The 20089-nt window shown below is 41.5% G+C and overlaps 1 long non-coding RNA gene across 1 annotated transcript in view; it reads right to left on the minus strand.

Annotated features, from left to right (window-relative positions):
- LOC110363086 (uncharacterized) overlaps positions 1 to 20089 on the minus strand; it is a 32225-nt gene that overhangs the window by 4209 nt on the left and 7927 nt on the right. The window contains exon 4 of the long non-coding RNA XR_010473410.1: positions 19116 to 19211. This is a non-coding gene — a long non-coding RNA (uncharacterized LOC110363086). The remainder of the gene's footprint in view (positions 1 to 19115; positions 19212 to 20089) is intronic.

The following is a 20089-nucleotide window of genomic DNA, read 5'->3' on the forward strand; positions in this document are numbered from 1 at the left end:
GGGTTTGGACTATTGTTTCTGGTCACCAGCTAATTTTAACATTTAGCGTTAGCTGCAATGCTGTAGAAAGTGCTGTTTTTCACCCTAAATCTCATAAAAGGCTGATTTGACTTACCTCTCATTCATTAGAAGGAAATATTATAGAGAAGCGACAACACACCAGGTATATCAAAAGGCCTCAATTGGTCTGAGCTGGTGTCCTTTGTCTTGCAAATCTTCAAAGGAGCTCATGGGTTTTAATAGTCACATCCTGCTTTATTTCACAGCTCAGAGGATCCTGCTGTTGAAAGACATCTTCTCTCCATATCTAGCTCGGAAATTCCCCACTGACTCTAATGAAGGTCTACATTCCTGTTTGTAACATTACTAAAATTATTCTTCAGAATTTGTAATGCAACTTCTGACCTCCTGTGAACTTCTGCACTGGCAGTGAAATGACAAGTAAAAAGGGAACCATTTGTGCTTAGTGTAATATTCAGCTACTGTACATACCTGCCTCTTTAACATTTCCTACCAATCCTTCTTGTTTGTGCAAATTACATTTATTTTGTTTATCTTTCAATACCTGCAGTCATGTTTTAGCTTCTTACACAGACAAAAAGGCTTCCAAAAAGTGGCTGCTTTGTGTTTGTCTCTGTAAGCCTTCGGGATGCCTCTTGAAAACTCACTCTAGTTTTGCTCCATTTCCTCTTGTTGTTTCACCTTTGCCTCTGCATTTCCTGAAGTGAAGTGGAGTGTGTGGTTTATGAAGTGTTTTACTACAACTTTGTCTTTTTTTTCCCCTCCAGAGCTGTGGTCTTCGCTTACATTCTCCAAACGGCAAAGCCCATTTGTTTCCTTTTCAAGTTCTGTCAGCTTAAACTTCCATCAGCCTTCTTCTCTGCTTGGGGTCTATGATCCCTGCTCAGACCTTATCTCAAATTAGGGATTCCACAAGCTTCTGTAAAATGAGGATCAACTTAAATTCTCAGATTAAGTAAGATGAATAATTAAAATAAAAATTCTGCCTCTATTTTCCTATTCTTCACCTAATGTGAGGATCATCTCCTATTTCTGATCTGAAAATATAATTTTGAAAGCTGGCTTTGTTCACTGATGGTTTTGGTAGCTCCACCTGCACAGATTTCTTTCTTGAACATTTTTCTGAGACCTGTGGGCACTTTGGACGGGGAAAGGTGCATAGAGAGTTTGACTCCATATGTTCTCAGGGCATATTTAGCAGTGTGGTGTAAAGACAGAGGGACACACTCAGCATTTCCCAGAGGCAATATTCTCAGGAATTAATAAAACCTTAATGAAATTTATAAAATTAATAGAAGTGACCAAGTGTGAATTCCCCAGTCACGAGCTCTGTCTGACCAACACACCCTGACTGTCCATTCTGAGCACAGGGGACACGGATCCACCACCCAGCAGAGAAATGCTCCGAGGGTGGCTGCACGGGGAGTGATCTTGTGGTGTTTTCTCTTCCACAGAGGCTTCCTGAGGGCCTCTGTGTGGAACACTCCCTCACTCTGCTTAAATTGTTATCTAATATAAATAAGTTGATTAAGTGGCTTGTTTAAATTGCATTTATCACATTCCACCCTTGTTGAAAAACCCTCTTCAGAAATCTAAGTGGCTGGAGCATTTGCAGAGCAGTGTTTTACTCACAAGAGTGATAATGAGTTAGATGCAGCTGGGAATCAGGTATATGAGAATCGCTGAACACTTGGCAAAGGCAGTTATTCCCTTTCTCCCCCTCTTTTTCTTCTCACGATTGAAAAGAAATCAGGAAAGATATTTGTACACCACCAACAGAAGCTTTTTTTAAATTTCCCCAGAGTTCTTACAGCTCGTACATTCTTATAACTTACTTTTCTACCTCTTTAAATCACTGAGGAGTATCTGGTAATACTTCTTCATGCCATTCCTTTTGGGGGAATTTGTTTGTATCTTTGACCCTATGCCCCCCACACAGAAACCTGAAGTGTTGCTCTGCAGAGCCCTCCTCAGATCTAGTCTATATGCTTTCTATATTTTTGTCTGCGTATGTATTTTTTTTCACTTGATGACTACGTAGTGGCCTAAAGCAAGTGGAAAACAGCACAGCCTCCTTATACAGAATTTCCCAGGACAAGTTTGCTCCCTTGGTAGGGTGTAGCTTCAGTGCCATCCATCCCCCAGCTCCCTTCCCTCCGAGTCCCAGATGGGTAGAGGCAGGAGACATCAAGAGCATTGAGCACTCAGGCTCCTCCAGCCTGAAGGGATGTTCTCCAGGTCATTGTCCAGTTTTGAAAACAAACAAGTACATTCCAGTAGTCTTCTGAAGTCCTCATGTCCAAAGAAGGGGATAAATCTGTTTTCAGCAGCCCTAGAATTCCTGAAATAATAACCAAGAATTACGGTTCCTCTTGCAGATCTGTTGATCCACATGTGTGGTCAGAAAGATTAAGAATGATTCCTTGTAAATCTGTCATTGCTGAGTTTTAACCACCAGCTGCAGGAAGAGCTGTTTCATGAGTCATGTCCATGATGCACGGGTCTTCACAGCAGTGACAGTCACTGGATCGCACAAGTGCCACTCAGTACCACATCTTTTCATGTGGGTTCTTTCTCTCTTTTCTGCCTGTTCATTTTGAAAAGATTAATGTAAAGATGAAAATACAAGAAAGAAAAATAACAGCATAAAAATCTGCTTTGTGCTTCCTATTCTTTGTTACTGCTACTCACTCTGATCATATCATCATCTAAGTGAAGTCTAATTGAATGGCAGGTCAGCTTGGATGTCAGATCTGTTGTTGTACCATCAATTCAACAAATACCATTTTCCTTGTAGCAAGGTGCTATATCAGATTGGTAGCAAGACATCATACAAATTTCTGGTATGAAAAAGCCTGCTCACTAGTGGAAAATATTCCAGTCAAAAGGAATACATTTAGACAACATTTCTGCTTGAGTGACACATAAATGCTATTGTAGGCTTAAGAAATAAGCTCCAGAAATGTTTTTGGCTTTCACAGCATTAGCCCAAAATCTGTTGAGCACATTTGCTCGCAGTTGCGTCGCTGCCACGTCACTAGGCTGGAGCACAAAAGACTTGGTGGGACAGTCACAGCTCTGGCCAGCTTTGCATCAGAGTGGGAAGTTCCAACCTGTCTCAACAGCCCTGCTTGGAAAAATAGGGCTCTTAAAAACAACTCCTAGGCACAGTGCTGCAGGACCTGACACTACTGCAGACAGTCAGGATGTTCCCTCCTGGAACAACGGCAGCCAAGCAGAAAAATCTTGGAGAATAGTACAGACTTGGGTCAAACTGGATCAGATGGTCCTAACCTCAGGGAAATTGAAGCTCTGCATTTGGTGGACTTTAAATAAATGAGATTAATTTTTCTATGCAAATTTTCATATTGAAAGAAAAGGTTTTAAAAATTCTATTTTTTAAAAAAACAAATTGAAGTTTGTTTTTGTTTTCTTTTTTTTTTTTTTCCTGAAACTTCACAGAATCTAATGCAAAATGATCACTATTTTGTGTTTTCTCAGAACTTCCAGTTTACTCTCCATTAAACAAACTGAAGGGTCCTGAAAGAAGCTGCAATGGAGAGTTCGTGTTGTTTTCCTGTAAGAAAAGAGTGAGTAGATCAGATGGAAAACCCTGGCAGGGTGGTTCCTGCCCTGGGGAGGTACCCAGTCTGCTCCAAGAAGTTGTTTCCAAAACAAGGGTGAAGCAGGCAAGGAAAAGAATAAAAGCTCTGCAGCTCAGCAGATGCCATGTAGGAGGAAGTGTGAGTCAGCAGACAGGTGGAGTGGGACTGCTGAGACATTTCATTAACAATTTTCTTCTTTCTCTCGTATTAGAAGTGAGAAGAGAGCTCTGTGTAGCTGCAGACTGCAGGCTCCAGACCTTTAGATTTTGAAATGAAGTGTTTGTAGATCGCTGAAGATCCAAATTATGCCAAAATTGTGTTATTAGAGTGTAATCATCTTGTTAGCTGCTTAGAACATTTTCTTCATTATCACTTCATTCATACTTATGATGACGAGCAGATGGTACCAGTGTCACAATACGGTATAAATCACTCCCAAATGTTGTTTGAAAACACAATGGGAAGGTGGTGGGGACTTCCTTGCCTGCGGATGAGCCTGGTTCACTTGCTGTATGAGGAATAACAGAAACCCGGTTTGCCACTTAACCTGTGTGCTAGCTGCTGGCACCAAACCCCTGCAAGTCACGTATCAACAGAGGTTATACGATCATTTATACTGAGAATAAAGTATACATCTTTTTCAGCAAAGACTGGTGAATGTAAGGCATTTCAAAGTGGATTATGGCCCATTTCAATTAACACAAGAAAGTCATAAAGAAGCCCCATATGTCCAGCAGATCCTGTTCTGACTGAAGAAGTCACTGCTTGTGTCTGTACCTACATCTCATCCTCTTAGAATAGGATAGATAGGAGTCTGCAAGGGACAAGTGGTGTAAAGCAGACTTGCTCTGCTGTGTATTCCTGCACTGGAGTAAAGTCCTCAGTGGCCAAGGAAATGGTGCAACTGGGAGTTGCAGTTTTAGCTGGCATCAGTGCCAGAGATGGCCCTGAGAACAGGGCAGTGGGACTGTGTCCCAGGTGTTCATAGTAACATAGAACCACAGAACAGTTTTGGTTGGAAGGGACCTTCAAAGCTCCCCCAGTGCCACCCCTGCCATGAGCAGGGACATCTTCAGCAGCTCAGGTTGCTCAGAGCCCCGTCCAGCCTGGCCTGGGGTGTCTCCAGGGATGGCTCATCCACCACCTCTCTGGCCAACCTGGGACACGCTGTCACCACCCTCAGTGTCAAAAATTTCTTCCTCATGTCTAACTTGGATCTCTCTTCGTCTAGTTTAAAACCATCACCCCTTGTCCCATCGCAACAGGCCCTGCTAAAAAGTCTGTCCTCATCTTTCTTATCGGCCTCTTTTAAGTACGGAAAGGCCACAATAAGGTCTCCCCAGAGCTTTCTCTTCTCCAGCTGAACACCCCAACTCTCTCAGTCTGTCCTCCCAGAGCTGTTCCAGCCTTGGATCATCTTGGTGGCTCCTCTGGCCCCTCTCCAACTGGTCCGTGTCTGTCCTGTCCTGAGGGCTCCAGAGCTGGATGCAGTAGCTCCCCACACCTACAGCTCAACTCGTAGTTCATGTGTGTGAGGACAAATCCAAATTTAAGATCTAATCCAGATGCCAGTTCCCATTCAGAAAAGGTCAGTGATTCCTGAAGTATCCTACAGAGCTTTATGGGCTCATCTTCCCACTTTCCAGCAAGCAGATGAGAGCCCCAGGGCTCAGGTTTTTTGTGACTTCTCCCCAGATTGTTCCTTTTCCTCATTCAGGCAGGCACACCACAGCAATCAACAAAAGGACTAGGTGTGCTCAGAGCAAACACACTGTAATTTTACTCAGAATCAGAACAAAGGCACTCCAGACCCCAATCCTCAAATCCGGGAGACACAGACGGAGCTGAAATCCAGAGCACCTAAGCAAGCAAAGATGTGCTCACACACAAACCCCCATGAAAACAACAGCTACCAGCAAGCTTTTCATCCCCGTTAAAAACAAACAAACAAACAAAAAGGCAGGACAAATAACGCCCCCAAAAATCGTAAACCCTTTTCAAACTTGTACAAAACATATTTTTCAGACTTCTTCTCAACCCTAACTCAATCCCCCACCTTACAGTAGTACCCAACATGCTGCTCAGCCTTTGATTTATAGATATAACTGACCTTAGTCAGGCCAAAAGAACAATTTGATCTCTACCTGCAGCACATGGAAGGTGAGTTTTGTCACTGCACAACTAAGGACCCCCTGCTTAGGTTGTTAAAAGTATTTACACGCCTAATTCCCCTTGATTCCCCTTTGCAAATTGGGTTCTAGCTCTCAGAAGAAATTCCTGCCATAAATCTTTTATTAGCCACTAGAGGGGAATGTATAACACAGTGAGAAGGGCGAGCGACACCACATTAAAGTTGCAGCCAGTTTGTTCACTCAGACCAAGAAAGCATTTAGTGTCATGTGCGATCTTTACAGTTTTTAGGAGCTAATTTAGAATTTATCAGGTGCCTTTGTTATTTTACTCTTTTCTATCATATCGATCTCTCTTGCCTTTAACAGTTTGTATTAAAGGTATAGACTCTTCAGGTGAAAGAAGATCCTTACAGACACTTAATTTGATGCTTAATACCCTCATAAGCCCATAAATGATGCATTTGAGAATGTGATCTCCACTGAAACAGTCTCCTGTTCCAAAATGTTTACAGAGCATAGCCAGTACAGCATTTCTATCCCAAAAGAAATATTGACATTTCAGCCTTTCTTTCCATTTAAAGCAGGATTTTAAAAGTAAGATTCATTTTTGTGTGTGTGTGTGGGATGGAAATTGCACATTAATTCCAGTTAGGAAATGACAAACAGATTCATTTGGATGGTCTTCTAACAGAATGAAACTTTCAGCAATTTTGAAATTGATGGTTTTCTTACTTCAGCCACTGATAAAACAACCCTAAATGTCCTGCATCAAAAAATGTATTTCTCTGAAGCATATGGGAGCCAGAAATGGCCTCGCTGGAGCTGGGATCTGCTCTTCCCTACTGCCCAGAATTCCTAATCAGGCCACAGCTTGTGTGATAGCCTGAAATCCCATGATCTCTTGATGTAACATCAGTCCAGGTCAGCAAGAAATCAGCACATTGGTTTACAGTCCTGTTGGGAATCAGGACAATGAGGTCCTGCCTGGGTTTCTGCAGCGTATAATGAGAGTCTGACATTCTCCATCCCGTACTGACAACTCTGTGTGGAACGTCTGTCCTGGGCCATGCGGTGGAAAAGTGGCTGTGAACATCAGGGCTGGGGATGGAAGTGGCCTGTGACACTGGGAGCTGAACTCTGCCGTATGGCAAAGGATCATACACAAATTCACTCCAGGGCCAAAAAAAAAGGAAAAAAAAAATCACTAAGTAATTTAAATGTGTTTCAAGCCACATGAAACAGTTAATTCCATTTTCCTGTGGAAATTGCAAATATTCAGTGAAACAAAAAGTTTCCATTAGAAAATTCGGAAGTGGCAATAACTGCGTTTTTATTGGGAAAAAAAAATATTAAAAAAAAATAATAATTATTTATCATCCTGATAAAAGATTCCCAATGAGCTCTGGATATTTGCATCAGAGATTTACATTTTAAATATGTCTTGTTCATAAGCCAATTTTTCAGCAGATAGGAATTAGCAGATTCAAGTCAACAGAAACACAGAAACTGACAAAAACAAAAAGGAAAATGCATCTCTACATTTCCAAATGCTCCCTCCGGATATCATATAGATGGATGCAGAATGAAACTATCTGTACTGCAAATAGGCATTTGTCAGAACACTAGAAGGTCATGTTATCCCTTCAGTCTTCTCTCTCCAGTTCCCCAAATGCTCATGCATGTCCTCTAGATGTGGAGCTCCCATGCATTGCTGAATCCTACCTGCAACCCTCCTAGACATAGACCTGAGACTTCCCCAGGGCAGCCACCAAATTCCTCCAGTCAAGTCACTGTGGGTGAAGAGAACTGGGTCATTTGTGGCTGAAAAAATGCCTGGAGAAAAAGGACCTGGGGGTGTTGTTGTTTGACAGCAGCTGAATATGAGCCAGCAATGTGCCTAAGTGGCCAAAAATGCCAACAGCATCCTGGCTTGTATCAGGAATAGTGTGGCCAGCAGGACCATGGCAGTGACTGTCCCCCTGTCCTGGGCACTGGTGAGGCCAAACCTCAAATCCTGGGGTCAGTTTTGGGTCTCTCGTGACAAGAAAGCCCTTGAGGTGCTGGAGCGAGTTGAGAGAAGGGAATGGAGCTGAGGAAGGGGCTGGAGCACAAGTGTGATGGGAGTGGCTGAGGGACCTGGGGGGTTCAGCTGGAGAACAGGAGCTGAGGGGAGACCTTCTGATCTCTGAACTGCCTGAAAGGAGCTTGGAGCATGGGGGGAGTTGGTCTCTTCTCCCAAGTAACAAGTGACAGGATGAGAGGAAACGGCCTCAAGCTGCACCAGGGAGGTTTAGATTGGATATTGGGAAAAATTCTTAATGGAAAGGTTTGTCAGGCATTGGAACAGGCTGCCCAGGGCAGTGGTGGAGTCACCATCCCCGGAGGGGTTTAAAAGATATGTAGATGTGGTGCTTGGGGACATGGTTTAGTGGTGGACCTGGCAGTGCTGGGTTAATAGTTGGACTTGATGATCCTAAAGATCTTTTCCAGCCTAAATGATGTCATGATCCTACGATTTTCATTTTGGCCCAACAGAAACTTTGCATTGCAAATAAAGGCAGACTTTGGACTCACAGGTTTTATATTTAGAGCACAGTTTGTGAGGAGACGAAGGCAGAAATTTCAGATGTTTCTCTCACTAAGAACAGCTGAAAACTACTCATTGCATTTTGCCACATTTTAGATATATCTTCTGCTGGGGGGCTGATGAGACAGTTCCCATGTTTGGTGACTAGACTCAAAGTTAGACCAATGTTCTTAATTCATATTCTGCTGATGCCGAGGAAGCACAATTTGAAGCTGACACAACAGCAAACATTCACTTCACTAAAATTACCACATTTAATGTGATTCCCATAATAAAAGCATGAGGCAGCACTGGGAGCCTCTTTTCGTTTACACAGAGAGACTTGGGGTCTCCTGACAGTCAGAACAGAGCCAATGTTTCTGAGTAAACTTTATCAGGAAAACAGATTAAAAACTCCAGAGGTTTAGTTAAATCTTATACAGGAAAACACCTTGTTACCCTCATGATTTAGAATAATAATTTAGTGCCAGTGATAAATACATCTTAACTGCTGGCGAGTATGTCTTTGTAACAAAGTTTCTTTTCAAAAATTGTATCTGAAATAGCAAAATTAGCTGTTCTCTTCTGATTATTATTATTATTACTATTGTGACTAGTTGTGCAATAGTTGCTACAAGCAAGCCTTGACAGCTCATTAACGAGTCATTTACTGAAAACAGACAAATCTCGATATGTAAATTCTTTTGGTTGAACACATTAGCCTTGTCATATTGATGCCCCTCTTACTGAAGATTTGTCACATCTAGAATTAGGATTCAGGTTTTAAAATCATAAAAATAAGCCCCTTCTGCATTTCAATTGCCTTCTAAGAAAGTAGGAAGATATTTCTTTAAAATCTAGTCTTTCTTTAAATCTGATCTAAAAGTCACACATTGTGTTGGTGATCATTTATAGGAGATGAATACAAAAGGAGAAAAAACCTCCCATCTGAGATGGATTTGTAACCTGACATTCACATTTTATCTAACATTGCCCACACATTCACCTACTTTATTATCTGCAAGTACCAACAGTGGTGTTGCAGTGAGCCCCTTCATGTTGATATGATGCAGTAGGGCCATCCAGCTCAGGAGCAGGTAGACACGTGGACCGACTGTCCTGAGAGATGGTGACCCCTTGGGTTCAGCCCTGTGGATGCCGTCACTTCATGGTTTCCCTGACCTGCGACCGGGATCAGAGAAGGGCAATACTGAGTTACAAGCCCAGAAGTTCAGGTTTTATAATACATTGGAAATGCAAGTGCTGTAGGCAGTCTGAAACTCTTACCTAAATGTGACGTGTTGCTGTTAGCCTGAAGATCAACTACCCCTCTGGCTACTCGGTGTAGGCAAGAGAAAAAGCCATTTTTCTGATATGTTACCACCTATACTTACAGCTGAATTTTCTGCCTTGATGTACCTTCCCCCATGCCCTGTCACCCCCCCTTTTCTGTCCCAAAGAAGGGTTAGCCTCCTGACGGTGCTGCTGGGAGCGTATATTCATCCAGGCAGCCTGTGCATCCCCACGTATTTTACCTGAAGTGAATTACTATGTGTGAATTCTGTGTGGGCTGAAAGTGAAAATCTAAGCCACATTCCCTTTCGCCTCACTCTAGAACAAAAAAACAACACCCAGATTCTTATAAATTGCTCTGCAGGGATTATTTTACCTTTTTAGAACTTAATTTGATGTTACCCCTGACACGATGTTACTGGATTTGACAGTTATACTTTCCAGTCTGCTTGTTCCATATATTTTAATATCCTGTTACCTCTGGTGGGGAAGAGCTAAAATTTCATGCCAGATGCCGATGGTGATGCCAGAAGAGATTGTTTTTAAGATTGCTTAAAAAAGCGAAATAATTACCTCTATCAGCAGCAAAACAACTTCCTAAGCGACAACTGGTAATAACTAGCTAACCATAAAATCAGACAATCAAAGCGTACAGCCCACTACCACACACGCTCTGCCTCTTCTCTACCCAGAAGAACGCAGATTTCCTATGAGGAGCTCTGTCTTCCTTCCACTCCAAGGCAATGTGTCAATAATGGGTGACAAAGCCTAATAAATGTGAAGCCTTTGTCCCCCACAGTATCCATAGTTGTTGTATTGTGAGTTGCCTTCAAGGTTTCCACCCTCCAAAAGACAGTGTTAAATGCAGGTTTTGAGTCAGTTGCATCAAGAGGTTTGTGGAAGGAGGAGACCTTAGTGTACAGTTGATGACAATCTTGGCTCATTCTTTGGAAGTAATATTATACAATGTAGGCAGGCTGAGGTCGTTATTGTACAGGCAGGTAGTGAGCGATTTGCCAAGCTTTTAAGTCAAATTCATAATGCTCAATATTTCATGTGCACCAACAGACAAATATCCACATGATTTCCTGAAGAAGCTGTTAGGATGTTTCACAGATGGTGTTAGAAAGGAGACATTGAAATAATTTGCCTAATGCAACTTCATTACTAGAAACTTTAAGAGCATCCCATCTCAATTTACTCCAGCCTCTCAGATACAACTCTTCATTTAGTTATTTGAAACTAGTTTATTCAAGTATGCAGTGACTCTGGGACATTTGCACAGCAATGTCAGATGCTATCTAGGAAATAAGTAGTACATTTTCAGGCTCTGAAAGTAATTTTTGATGACACCCTTAAATCAACTTCATGGTCAGTTTTCTCATTTTGAGCAAGAACTGGGATTCCATTGTGATAACTGAAGGCTGCATGTTACTTGATCTACGGTAATGTAGAATAATTACTAGTCCATTGCACTTCATTACACTACTGTAATAGGCAGCAGGTCAGTGTTTGAGCTACAGCTGCTCTGAAAATTGAGCCGACACTGATACTATGATAGAAGTGATAGCAAAAGGCTCTCATGCAAATTGTTGAAATTAGCTTCCACTCAATGGGTTTTGAAATGCAATACATGACTCTGATCAGGACACCTGGTTTTGACTAACATTTTTTTTTTTTCTTGGATACAATGGGATGGTCATGAAACAAATTAATTGTTCAATGCAATATGCCTTATAAAAGGTCACTGAAATGCCAGAGGATTTGAAATACCACAGAACTGTTTCGCTAATAACATTCTCCAACACATCATTGAAGCCTATCTGATGGTGGTTTTATTTTATCTAGATGATTCTCACAACCATTTGCAAGCATTCTGCTCCCGTATTCACAGGACATTTCACTGCATAGGACACCCCTCCTTTTTATCAATGCACTTAATTTATCAAGCCTTCAGATGAGGGCAGTCAGCAAAGCTGTGAATAATGAGGCGTCTTCTGTTTTCCAGCTGGCTGGAATCTCGTCCCAGGCCGGCTGCACCGGAGGTTCCCCCATACAGTCAAGTCTTGCAGAGAGGCACGGGATGATCCTCACTTCAAGTCAGAACCTCGCCATGAGGTCTCCAGTGAGCACTCATGCTAACATAACCACCAGCACATTTGAAACATACAGCTGTTTCAAACACTTCTTACTGCTATTCAAAAGTAGATGTGGGTGTTTATAAAGAAAATAGAATATTTTTCCTCTGAAACATTAATCGAACTACAAGTTTCAACAGATTGGGTTCTGCTGGAAAACAATTGTCCAAGCTGATGTATCACCTCTGCGCTGTAGGGAATGCTTACCAATATTTAGACACAAGCAAAAAGAAACTTGACATATGTGGAAAAAGAAACTTCGCCACACCTCTAGAGTAAAGCAAAGGGTTTTATAGAAACACCCACATACATCGTCCTGTATCTGTAGATGCCTCAGCCACACACCACGTCTCCCAACAGAAACTGTTCCATATTCCAGCTCCTCTGAGATTCCTCTCCATCCCTGAACAGCCTTGAGTCAAGTCGGGGGATCCCCGTCAGGCACTGTCATTGCTTCTGAGCCCAGGACATTTCCGCCTCTGGCATTTGGCATTCAGCGAGATTTAGGCAGGTCTCTTTTTTCTCAAAAGATGCCTAAATTCAGAAAGAATCCTTCAGCACCTGCCAAAGTGTATTTAACGAATAACTGCGCTGCTTTTTATATGATTTGGAATAATTTTAAATGATGACTCTGCTGAAAATATTCTCTTGACATTTGTATTTACCAGCTCCAATACATACACAAAGGCATATCACGAAAGTACGCACAGGCATCTGAAATCTTTCCCCTTAATGCATCGCCTATAGATTGTGCAGTTTTGTCTGTATCTTTTCTAGCCCCTTGGGGGATTACTGCTAGGATTGACTACCACTATTTGTTTGAACTCTTTATAAATTAATAAAAAAATCAATACGCGTTTGTAAATGCCAGCTAATGACAAGTAGCTGTGTACAAATTAGAGCAGGGGTATAAGAAGAAAGTAAATGGACAATGCCTGTGAGGGTGAAAAAGTCAACATTCAAAGTTCATCTGCTACCTCAGTGATCCCAGATATATTCAGCCTGTTCCTATGGTTTCGTTATTCATGAGAGATGGAGGAGGAGAGCAAAACAAACATAGCCCATGCTGTGTGGCAATGAATACAGAGAGCCACTGAGCCACGAGAGTAGGAACTCCATCAGAGAGAACTGGAATGCCTAAAAAATTGTCATCAATCTTAACACACCCCCTCCTCCATATTTCTAGATAAATATCTGGGAAGGAATTACCTGTCAGCTCCAGACTAATTGCTGTTCTACCTGAGGAAATGCTTTTCTGCTTTACTTATGGTAACTATGGCTTAGCTACATTAGCCAAAAGCATCCGTGAGGTGGGATTCACAGTTACTATACTGCAGAATTATTAGAAGAATCATGCACTAACCCCAAAGGGTACATAGGTATCTGTGATGCATGAAGACATTTCTCAGCAATGATACCACATGCAACACAGAGCAGTAAGTAGTGGGGAGCTGCTGGCTAAAATACCAATGTGGATTTATTCAGGGTGCTGCTGGACCAGAAGGGATAAAACAAAGTGGCTCTGTATACACATCCACCGCATCTGAAAAAATATCTCCCACTTTGAGTTTTGTGAGGTTTCTGTTTGGCAAAAGCATGTTTTTTCCCCCCTCTATAATTCCCAGCTGAAAATGTGCTAATCTTTTTTCCATTTCCCCAAACAAAAATGGTACACTTTTACTATTTTTTCAGATTGATGCAGACATATGCTCTAAAAAACCTTCAAACGTGTTTGTTTGGGGTTTTTTTGTTGTTTGTTTGGTTTGGGTTTTGTGTATGTGTGTGTGGTTTTCTTTTTCTTTTTTTCTCTGCTCTAATGTGCTGTTTGTTTGGTTTGTTTTCTAGTGTTTTTATAATGGTAAAATACTGTCTGAGCTGCTCTGGGAGCTCTTATGCAAGACTTGCATGAAACTTGAGTTCACCTGCTGGATCTGTACAAAGCAGCTCCAAAAGTGATTTCCAGCAGCCACAGACAACCCCGTGAGCACATCCAGAAAACTCGCTGGTTTGGATAAAACACTGTTTTCATGTACTCCTTTTTCTCGCAGTAGCCATCCTTTCAGTGTGTTTGTTCTCATTTCAAATTACCAGTTGAGCCTTTCATCTAAAATATAAGGGACATTACCAAGGTATTAGTAGTTAAGCTGCTTTGTTGATTACAGCCAGGCTCCTCTTTTTCCTCCCTGTCAGTTCAGCAGCAACAATGGTGCCAAATGGCTCTCCAGCCGTTCATACAAAAATCGCTGTTGTCTGAGATTTTCAGGTGATCTTCTGCCTTCTGGACAGGTGGAAGACCTGCCCAGGTCACCAACACAAGGTCACACAACAGAGCGGCCTCTCCAGGCTGAACGCGCCATCCAAAACCACTGAAAAGTTGTGACCACCCGTGTCCGAGTTCTCACGCCTTCTCCAGGTCTACACACAACCCTTGACATCAAGGGACTCTTAATTTTACATGATTCTCAAGATTTGTGTACGTCCTGAATCTATAAAGGCACATAATTCTATTTCCCATGTTTGTTTCTTTCCTCATAATATCCAGTTTCTGATTTGTTTTCACTGCGGTCTGGCATTAAGCTGATATTTCCACAAAACTACTCATTATAGGCCCAACAGTGTTTCTCATGCTTGCAGACAACCATGACTTCTTTTGAGTATATGTAAAATTAAGTATTTTTCCATTTTTATCACATTGCATTTACCCGCATTGAATTTCAACATGCATTGTCTTTCCCTGTCACTCTACTATTGATAAGGTCCTTCTGCAGCTTTTCACAATCAACCTCCATCTGTACTATCCTGAATAATGTAAGTACCCTCAGCACATTTCTCTGAGACAGAATTGCTTATTTGTAGCTAATGCATGTAGACATTCTGGAAACCAAGGAGACTCCTGGATTATGATTGAGCAGCCCTGAAGACCCTTATGGCTGTTCCATCCTTCCTGAAGTTTGTTCAGATGAGAAATCCGTCAAAGCTAGGACAGCACATTCACTAGAGTATTCATATTTAAGAGGAAAGGAATTTTGCATGGTACTGACATCTCCAGTATTTATAAGGCTTAAATAGATACAGCATTCACCTGTGTAATGAGCATTTTGGGTTATTGCTTTTACAAACTGCAAATATTTCTTATGCAAGTTTCAATGCAATGATCTGCAGACCACATCTAGCCTTTCAAAAGAGATTCACTTAGTGATTTCAATATCATGACATACAATTGCATTTCCTTATTTTTGTTTATGCTTTTAAAGAAGCTCACACACACAAATGAAAAAAAAATGAACAAACTCTAATCTTTTAGGGCCAAAAGATAGCTAAGGAAAAAAAAAACCAAAGCAAATGTATTTTCCCCTTCTGTAATTCTGTTTGTGAATAGAATGTAAATCAAGTTAGCTGGATAATTTGCTAAAACCCTTGGATGCAATAATTCTTATGTTGTTCTAACAGAGAAAGAAAGTAGAAAATGTTACAGGGAGAAACAATATGCAATTATGTATGAATACTAACACCCTAAGGGACAAATTACCAACAATGACAGTAAAATACTGCAGATTTCTTTTTGTGCTACAGCATAATTGACTTATACTCTGACGAGAAGAAACAGCTCAGCTTTGGAGAAAATTTAAAAATGCAAGCTATGTATTTGCTGGAAAGTATATAGTCACTTTGGTTTTCCACTTTGCTTTACCTGCGATATTGTTTTCTTTATTTTTAACTTGTATATGTAACTTGATTAGAGAAGACATTTTTATATCTTTTCAAGAAATCATTAATCATTCCTAATGGTATTAATTATGTGACTTCAATTATGTAATCAAACTTAATCAATACATTCAGTGCAAACACTTTTAGAATTGCAAGTGGGAAAGCTCTTTGTTGTTAAAATGAAGGAGAAACGAATCTTTCTCTAATGACTCACATGAGCTGAGACTCAAGGGGCTGTTCCAGTCCTTCAATGCCACACCTTGTAGAATCTGCTGTGTGGCACAGGAGAGCAGTAGCTGATGTAGCCTGATAAGCAGCAATCTGCAAACACCAATCCTGGGGCAGAAACAGGTCCTTAATTTGAATTTTGTTGTTAACCTCAAGGAAGATGAAAGAAACGCAATCAAGGTTGGCTGCTCAGCATCCAGGGTACTTTTTGAGCTATATTTGCAAGGTCCACATGATTTCTTTTCAGTTTGCTCCCTACTCATCCCCCCTGCATAAATGCCCTGATTATTCTGGTTTTGTAAGGAACTTAAGGACTCAAGACAAATGTTCAAAAGCAACCTCCATTTTAAATTTACAGAGGTGATATTTTAATAGGTGCAGGGTACCTGGATGTGACTATGAGTAAGGCCTCCAAAGAGTATTCAAGAAAGCAGGAAACACTGGCAAAGACAGAGTCGTTTTGCTTGCAAATCAGTTTTCACAGAATATCTCAAGTTGGAAGTGACCCGTAAGTATTATCAAGTCCAACTCCCTGCTCCTCACAGGACTACCTACGAGTAAACCATACGACTATGAGCATTGTCCAGACTGTCCTTGAACTCTGACAGGCTTGATGCCATGACCACTTCCCCAGGGAGCCTGTCCCAGTGACCAACACCCTCTCAGTGAAGAACCTTTTCCCAATGCCCAACCTGAACTTCCCCTGACACAGTTTCATTCCATTTTCTCATGTCCTATCTCTAGTCACCAGATAGAGGAGATCAGCACCTTTTCCTAAGCTGCCCTCCCTTAGGAAGGTGTAGACTGTGATGAGGAGCACCCCCAGCCTTCTCTCCTCCAAGCTGAACAAATCAAATGACCTCAGCTGTTCCTTGTAAGTCTTGTCTTTGAGACCTGTCACTATCTCGGTTGCCATCCTCTGGACACACTCTAATGATCTGATGTCCTTCTTATATTGAGGCACCCCAAACCGCACACAGTGGTCGAGGTGAGGCTGCACTAGTGCAGTGTAGAGTGGGACAACCACCCCCCTCGCCCGGCTGGCTATGCTCTGCTTGATGCTCCCCAGGACACGGTTGGCCCTTTTGGCTACCAGGGCACACTGTTGGCTCATATTCAACTTTCCATCAAGCCAGGCTCTCTCATTGCTTTTTATGGTGTTCCTCTCCAGTTTCTCGTCTCTCAATTTGTACGTATAACCAGGATTACCCTGTCCCAGGTGGAGAATTTGGCACTTGCTTTTATTAAATTCCATATGGTGAATGATTGCCCAAGTCTGTAAGTCTATCCAGATCTCTCTGTAAGGCCTTTCTATCTTTGAGGTAGTCTACAGCTCCTCCTAGTTTAGTATTGTTGGCAAACTTCATGTACATTTGACTCCTGCATCCAGATCATTTATAAAAACATTAGAGACCACCAGCCATAAAACTGAGCCCTGGGAAACCCCACTGGCGACTGGTCACCAGCCTGAAACATTTACTGTACCTGTTTGAGCTCAACCCATCAGCCAGTCATTCACCCAGTGTATAATGGACTTGTCTAGCTGTATGCCAGACGTGTTGTCCAGAAGGATGCTGGGAGAGAAAGTATGAAAAGCTTTGCTAAAATCCAGAAAAACCCCACATCTACTGGCTTGAAGGAATCAAGCCACATTGGGGAATTACAGCTGTGCTCTCTGAGAACAAAACAGCAGATTCGCACCAGGGTAGAGCCAGGTTTGCCTTTTCTGTCTCCTTGATATTTTCAAGGACATTATCTTTCTAAAGCATGGAAGAAGAAAGGCAAACATATTTTACACCATTAAAGGCAATTAAGTTCAAATTAACTAGAAAGGTTTTGAACTGCAAAATTGGGAACTACATTATATAATATCCAATGGAAAATGGAAATTAGCAGGGCTTAGTCTAACCTAGGGAGGTACAAATCACTGAACGCAGCACTATGCTGCATAACCAAGCACACCACCTCAGAGGACTCCTTACATTAATTAGTTTTGTTTCCTGGCTCAGCATCCATTATTAAGGTGGAGAAAAATCACAGAATCACAGAATCGACTGGGTTGGAAGAGACCTCAGAGATCATCGAGTCCAACCCTTGGTCCAACTCTAGTCCGTTTACTAGATCATGGCACTAAGTGCCATGACAGTTTGCACAAAATATCCCTTTGAATCACATTCTGTCAGCAAAATTTGCAGAAGAAAGATATTGATGGTAACTCATACACCATCTGGAGGTAAGTCAAACTATTTAATTCAGTTGTTATAAAACTATTCAAGTCAGTACTGGAAAACATGCAATCATCTGGGAGAAAATGAAGGGATAATGAAAGAGTTCTAATACTCCTTGGTAGTGTGATGTATAATAACAATATAATTTAACAGTCTCATGATCTTTTTAAAATACCACTTTTAAAAAGTACTAATGAACTAATGCAGGCATTACATCTTCTCAAGCCTGCTTCCAGCAACACCAGTGGGTAAACTAGAGAGAGTGCATGGGTTAATGTACCTACAGGAGAGAGACTGAGGAATGACTTAGTGGTCAGTGCGGTAGTGGAAAACAATGTTTCGTGTTCCTCTTTAAGGAGAAGAAGAGAAGAAGTGTCACTGAACAAATATAATGTCTGAACACACAGAGAAGACATATTTTGCTCTAAAAAGACAGAGATGCTGCAGACATAATCTGTATGGATGAATTATTGTGGAAAGCACTGAACTTCCCGATATGTTGAATGCAAAGTCCTGTCTTAAAAGCCATGCAAGTTGGGCAGCATGACAGAGGAAACTAATGATCTATCAAAGCTGCTCTTCCACGTCTGTGAGCACTGGCCCTCAGGCTTGTTCAGGGGACAGCAAACTTTATTTTGCTACATCTCACACAGGTAACAGTTCATTCTGAATGGTCCATATTTACTTTTTACTGTACAGTCTGCTAAGGAGTGGCTGGTACTTCCCAGTCTACTGCAGCTGAGAAATATTTATAGACAGTGCAGTTTCAGATGGAGTTAAAAAAAAAGTACATGAAAGCAATGACCAAATGTCTGTGAGACCTGAACTGACTGGACTCTGTTCTACTTGACCTCAACCATCAATCACATTGACCCTGGACCTCACAGTGTTATCCCTAATGGGTCCTTAGGGGTTGCTCTACTGACTTCCACAGCCAGAGCAATTGGAAAAGCTTTCCAGATCTCCAAATGTCTATCAGTTGTAGAACATCCCATGCTGCAAACACTTCTGCTAGCATCCAAGTTCTTCTGTTAGTACCTTGCACAAATAGAAGGTACTTTGTTCTGCTCCCAGTTATGCCATTACTGTGTAATGCCCGCACAGTGTGGCTGAAGAGTATCAAAGCATTGACATTTTATTGGCAATTTGGTTGCACACCTACATCTATGAGTGGTCTGAACACTGAAACAGCTTACCTGCTCCCTGAAAAACATCAGAATTTGGCCAGTCAAATTGGTCTCATTTCTTCTCTTTCTTCCACCACTGATTTGACTTCTCATGGGTTAAGGAGGCTAGAAGAGGTTTGACAGAGACAAGAAGTAAGCAAACTTATAGCTGCTCTTGCCTATGAATGCACTAAGCATTTTCTCACTTGGCTTGCCTATCCAGTTTTAGTCAATATGCTCTTTTCCTCAGGCATGGAGAAAAATATAGATTTTAGCCTGATAGTAGCAGACACAACATCTGAGAGCAAGTTAGATTAAAGGAGAAAGTGATACAGGTGACTTCTACAGAACATAAGTAGCTCTCCTGTAACACTTAAGCCCTTATCAGATTCAGGTGCCTTCTCTCTGCCTTTGACCTTAAGCCACAATGAGATAAGGTTTGACGACTGTCTCCACAGCTGAGCAAGATGTTTACTTGTTATATTACAGATGCATTGCATATGCATTCTCTTGTGTTCAAAATGATTATACAAGTGCTAATAAGTAAAGTCTCACAACTTCTGAGCTCAGGAAGTGTTATTATCTTCATTTTACAGATAGAAAGACTTCGAAAGGTTATGCGATTATTTTTCCAGAGGTCACTTAGGCTGTGATATACAGAGGGCTCCTCAGGATCAAGGCTGTTGATAAGGACTCCTGCATTTCAGTGTTAAGGACTGGAACAAACTCTGACCAAGAGTTGAACTGAACTTTTAATATGCTGAGCACCTAGCTATAAATCAGAAGATTAATGCTGACTAAGTTATATCCAACATTTAGTATCATTTCATAGTTTAATACTGAAGATGAGTGTCTGAAACTTCTGTTATTCCATCCTCTTACTTTTGGGTGACATCAAAATCCCCTTACCACCTGGTTAAACTGGCAAATATCAGCTTAAACACCTGTGTTCCTGATACCTCTATTAATATCACAGCATGCAGCACATGCCAGGTGCATTACTT

The sequence above is a fragment of the Columba livia genome, chromosome 6, assembly GCF_036013475.1.
Source record: "Columba livia isolate bColLiv1 breed racing homer chromosome 6, bColLiv1.pat.W.v2, whole genome shotgun sequence".
Lineage (NCBI taxonomy): Eukaryota > Metazoa > Chordata > Aves > Columbiformes > Columbidae > Columba > Columba livia.